Here is a 6,317-nt window from a genome sequence, read left to right on the forward strand (position 1 = left end):
GATGTCAAACTTATCCCATACCGACAACATGTGGAGGACCTCAGCAAGCGCTTTACATCAATAGAGTTCAGGTATATCCCGAGGTGTCACAATGAACTGGCAGATGCACTCGCTACTTTGGCTTCAATGCTACCCTACCCGGGCAATGCCCACGTCGATCCTTTGGAAATCCAAATCAAGGAAAGACACGGTTACTGCAATGTAATCGAGGCGGGATCAAATACGCAGCCTTGGTACTATGACATCAAGAGGTTCCTGAAGACACAAGAATACCCCGAGCATGCTACTGGAGATCAAAAGAGGACCATTAGGCGACACGCAAGTGGTTTCTTTCTGATCGGTGAATTGTTGTATAAAAGGACCCCGGACCTCAATCTTGTAAGATGTGTCGATATCGAGGAGGCAAGAAAGATCATGCAGGAAGTACACGCATGTGTGTGCGGACCTCACATGAACGGTTATGTCCTAGCAAAGAAAATCCTTCGAGCAGGTTATTAATGGATGACCATGGAAAAGGATTGCTTTAGCTTCGTTCGGAAGTGTCATCAATGTCAGGTGCACGGTGATTTGATTCACGCACCTCCCACGGAGCTGCATCCTATGTCTGCGCCTTGGCCATTTGTCGCCTGGGGCATGGACGTCATTGGACCAATCGAACCGAAGGCTTCGAATGGACACAGGTTTATACTGGTCGCCATCGATTACTTCACAAAATGGGTAGAAGCTGTCACTCTCAAGTCGGTCACTAAAAAAGCTGTAGTGGATTTTGTACACTCAAATCTTATCTGTCGTTTCGGTATTCCTGCGACTATCATTACAGATAATGCAGCAAACTTGAACAGTCACTTGATGGGAGATGTATGCGAGCAGTTCAAGATAACGCATAGGAATTCTACTCCTTATCGGCCGAAAGCCAATGGTGCTGTGGAAGCGGCAAACAAAAACATCAAGAAGATTTTGAGGAAAACGATCCAAAGTTCCCGACAGTGGCATGAGCAGTTACCTTTTGCATTATTGGGGTATCACACTATGGTACGCACATCAGTAGGAGCGACTCCTTATCTTTTGGTTTATGGGACCGAGGCTATAATACCGGCAGAGGTAGAAATTCCTTCGCTTCGAACCATTGTCGAAGCAGAAATCGAGGACAGCGAGTGGGTCAAGACTCGGTTAGAGCAATTGACGTTGATTGATGAAAAGCGAATGGCCGCAGTTTGTCACGGACAGTTATACCAACGAAGGATGGCCCGTGCTTACAACAAGAAAGTCCGACCCCGGAATTTCGAAGTAGGTCAGCTGGTACTGAGGCGTATTCTGCCGCATCATGAAGAAGCAAAAGGAAAGTTTGCCCCAAATTGGAAAGGCCCATACATCGTAAGGAAGATATTGCCGAGAGGAGCCTTGTATTTAGGTGATATCGAAGGAAATGACCCCGACACAGCAGTAAATGCAGATGCAGTCAAGAGATACTACGTCTAGATCATACTCCCGTGATCCTGACACATTTGAAAATGGCGAAGGTTTTATCCCCCACTACTCCCAAACACTACTCAATCCTCTCTACAAAAAAAAAAGAAAAAAAAAACAAAACAAAACATTGATTGAGGCCTGAACTACGTTTGACTTGATTCCGAAAGGATATGTAGGCAGCCTCTCCCTGAGGTTCAGTCACACCAACAATAAAATCCCATTCACCCTGAAATTGAAACCGGGGCACGTCGAGCAGTTGAGAAGTTAGTATCATCTACCCCTCTTTACCAAGTACAAGCCTTCAAATCAGTTACCAAATATGGTGGGGAACCAATAAGCGTCGCAAATGGAGACCAGCACACTCTGAATTGAGAGAGATAAAATGAGAGAGTCTCGTCGGTGAAAACCTTCGGGCACCACGAGGCGACGGGAGTAGAGAAACCAAAATAAGAGAGCTTGTTTTAGTAAAAAACTCACAAAGAGTGCTATCAAGCGATGACAGGAAGAGAAATGAGAGAGGTCAGCCAGCGAAAACCCGCAAAGGGCGCTGTTGGCCGAAAAAGAATGACTCTACCCCAAGGAAGTCTCGGCAAAGTTCCACCGGTTTGGAATCACAGATCCGTTCTGGTTCAGGGAAACGCAAGTTCATGAAAGGTCAGGCGTCCAGTCCAAAGAGCATGTCATGTCATTTAAAGCCAGCATTATCTTCCTCAGATAAGTCTTTCTCGTCCCGAAAAGGACACTCCCTTCCTGAAATTTGTTTTCTCCTTTCTTTGTTTCTTTTCGAATCTCTTTTATGTTTTAACCCCAAGTTCAGGATACACCGGAAAGGGCAGGTGGCAGGTTTGTTTGCACGGAATCCCGTTTCATGAAGGAAAATGCCTCATTTCATTGTTACTATTGCCCGAGCCTGATGAATCATGATGTGTGATGGTGTTTAAAGTAAAGAGGAAAAGAGAAATTCCCCCCAGCAAGTCCACTTTCAGATAAATCCCCACAGAATCTCCCTCTGTACAAATCCCCACAGAGTCTCTCCTTTTGTACAATCCCCACAGAGTCTCCCCAATCAAAAAAAATGGAATCTCCCCAGCACATCCCAGCGAGTCCCTTTGTAAAAATTCCCCAACAAGCTTACCCCAACAAATCCTAGAAAGCCCGTTTTGAAATAAATCCCCAGCATGCCCCATTGTACAAAAATCCACACAAAGAATCCACTTTGTAAATATTCCCCCACAGAGTTTCCTTTGTATAAATCCCCACAGAATACCTCCAATAAAATCCCCGTTGAGAACCTCTAAGCAAAACGGGACAAAAAAAAAGGAAAAGAAAAAAAAGAAGCCTTACGAGGCAAGTCATCACAGAATATGGAAATGCAAGCTTGAGCAGTCTAAAGGGTTCCGACATATGAATCAAATCGATAGCGGGACTTCGCGACAGAAATGAAGATGCAACAAGGCAGCCGGGAACGATCAAGGTCACCAAATCGACCGTCATTTCCCGAACTAACAAGTGTTCTTTGTCTGAAAAGGTTCAAACAGGCTTAATCCAAGACAACCGTGCAAGAGGCAGGTGTCGCCCAAAGAAGAAGGTACATGGGTACAAGAAACATTTTGGCAATAAGGAATTCACTCGAAAGGTAAGTTTCCACGAAACTCCCTTTTATCCTTACTAAAACAAAAATAAATTTCAAAAAAAAACAGAAGTCAGTTGTTGTTCTCGAATTTTGTCCCCAGCCATCAGCATTAGGGTTTTAAACCCTAAACTGAATTTTTCCATTCAGCCAGCATTAGGGTTTTAAACCCTAAACTGAGCTTTCCATGCAATCAGCATTAGGGTTTTAAACCCTAAACTGAATTTTTCCATTCAGCCAGCATTAGGGTTTTAAACCCTAAACTGAGCTTTCCATGCAATCAGCATTAGGGTTTTAAACCCTAAACTGAATTTTTCCATTCAGCCAACATTAGGGTTTTAAACCCTAAACTGAGCTTTTCCATGCAATCAGCATTAGGGTTTTAAACCCTAAACTGAATTTTCCTTTTAGTCAGCATTAGGGTTTTAAACCCTGAACTGAACTTTTTCCCATTCAGCCAGCATTAGGGTTTTAAACCCTAAACTGAGCTTTTCCATGCAATCAGCATTAAGGTTTTAAACCCTAAACTGAATTTTCCTTTTAGTCAGCATTAGGGTTTTAAACCCTGAACTGAACTTTTTCCTTTTCAGTCAGCATTAGGGTTTTAAACCCTAAACTGAACTTTTTCCCATTCAGCCAGCATTAGGGTTTTAAACCCTAAACTGAGCTTTTCCATGCAATCAGCATTAGGGTTTTAAACCCTAAACTGAATTTTCCTTTTAGCCAGCATTAGGGTTTTAAACCCTAAACTGAGCTTTTTCATGCAATCAGCATTAGGGTTTTAAACCCTAAACTGAATTTTCCTTTTAGTCAGCATTAGGGTTTTAAACCCTAAACTGAACTTTTTCCATTCAGCCAGCATTAGGGTTTTAAACCCTAAACTGAACTTTTTTCCATTCAGCCAGCATTAGGGTTTTAAACCCTAAACTGAGCTTTTCCATGCAATCAGCATTAGGGTTTTAAACCCTAAACTAAATTTTTCCTTTAGTCAGCATTAGGGTTTTAAACCCTAAACTGAACTTTTTCCATTCAGCCAGCATTAGGGTTTTAAACCCTAAACTGAGCTTTTCCTTCCGGTCAGCATTAGGGTTTTAAACCCTAAACTGAATTTTTCCTTTAGTCAGCATTAGGGTTTTAAACCCTAAACTGAACTTTTTCCATTCAGCCAACATTAGGGTTTTAAACCCTAAACTGAGCTTTTCCTTCCAATCAACATTAGGGTTTTAAACCCTAAACTGAATTTTTCCTTTAGTCAGCATTAGGGTTTTAAACCCTAAACTGAACTTTTTCCATTCAGCCAACATTAGGGTTTTAAACCCTAAACTGAGCTTTTTCTTCCTGTCAGCATTAGGGTTTTAAACCCTAAACTGAATTTTCCTTTAGTCAGCATTAGGGTTTTAAACCCTAAACTGAACTTTTTCCATTCAGCCAGCATTAGGGTTTTAACCCTAAACTGAGCTTTTCCTTCCAATCAGCATTAGGGTTTTAAACCCTAAACTGAATTTTTCCTTTGGTCAGCATTAGGGTTTTAAACCCTAAACTGAACTTTTTCCATTCAGCCAGCATTAGGGTTTTAAACCCTAAACTGAGCTTTTCCTTCCAGTCAGCATTAGGGTTTTAAACCCTAAACTGAACTTTTCCTTTAGTCAGCATTAGGGTTTTAAACCCTAAACTGAACTTTTCCTTTAGTCAGCATTAGGGTTTTAAACCCTAAACTGAACTTTTTCCTTTCAGCCAGCATTAGGGTTTTTAAACCCTAAACTGAGTTTTTCCTTCCAGTCAGCATTAGGGTTTTAAACACTAAACTGAACTTTTCCTTTCAGTCAGCATTAGGGTTTTAAACCCTAAACTAAACTTTCCCTTTCAGTCAGCATTAGGGTTTTAAACCCTAAACTAAACTCTTTCCTTTAATCAGCCTTAGGGTTTTAAACCCTAAACTGAGCTTTTCCTTCCAGTCAGCGTTAGGGTTTTAAACCCTAAACTGAACCTTTCCCCAGCTAGTCTGTGTTAGGGCTCCAGTCCTGAACTAAGCATTTTTATCTTCCTTCATCAATTTTTGTGAACTTCCTGGCGAATAATTAACGAAATTTTCCTAGTGAAACTGGGGCAGAAAATTTCGTTCGTTTGTTTTCTCCCGCAGGTCTAACCTCGAGCCACATGGATCGAAATGACCCACGAGATGAGTCCCAGCTCGGAATCAAAGAAGAAAAAGAAAAAAGAAGATGTCCCGAGATATCAGAGTAAATGGAAGGCAGATTGACTCCAACATCTGATTAAGGTCCTGAACCCTGCCAATCGCGTCTCACTCAGTATCCCAGAGGTTAAACAAGTCGCCGCAACTCGCAAGTATCAAGATTCAGATCGGAGTCTACAAGCAGAATCTGCTAAGACCCAAGATCAAGTCATAAAAGAATCATAGATAGGAATCTTGTAACTAGCAGTTTGAATGCGTATAAGTAGTTAGTTCAGTTTCCAATTTTCATTTGGTTGTAATAAGGCGGTCAGTGACGCAGCAGTGACAACAGCAACAGCAGTAACAGCAAGCATTGCAGTCCCACGGTAGTCCCAGCTACCAAAGCTTCCCGAACTACATTGACCCGATTCCTGTTTAGCCCAGGATATGTAGGAAAGCTTTGAAGCAAGATTCGGTCAGATCTTTCAAAAAAAAACATGCTTCATACGGAGTAGTCCATAGGCAAAAATCGCTCATACACGCTCACTTTATCTTTGCACGAAAACACTTCGTGTTTCCGAACAAAGAAGGGCAGCTGTGAGCACGTGATTTTTGTTTTGCGCGACAATCGCTCCAAAAGAATAAAATAAAATAATAATAATTGGTCTTGCTGTACAATTTTTGGATTTCTGTACGACACTTTGTTAATTATTTGTGACTTTTGCCCATTTTTATTTTTATTTTTATTTAAAACAAAATACAAAAATGTGTGTGTCATGTATAATTCAAACCGTAATCCGGTTGTTAAATAGAAAATCATAAATAGGCATCCTCGTCCGTGATTTTGTTTTGTTTGATTTTACCTGTTTTAAAATATTTTAATGGTGTGCAAATAATCGTATTTAAGTGTGTATTTAATTTTAATTTGATTTTTTGCTTAGGTTGTTTTTTAAAATAAAGAAAAAAAAAGAAAAAAAAAAAGAGAAAGCCCTTCCTTTTCGGACTTGGGCCAATTTGTTAAAATTGGCCCAAACAAACAATGCC

This window comes from Nicotiana sylvestris, chromosome 5 (assembly GCF_000393655.2).
Source record: "Nicotiana sylvestris chromosome 5, ASM39365v2, whole genome shotgun sequence".
Lineage (NCBI taxonomy): Eukaryota > Viridiplantae > Streptophyta > Magnoliopsida > Solanales > Solanaceae > Nicotiana > Nicotiana sylvestris.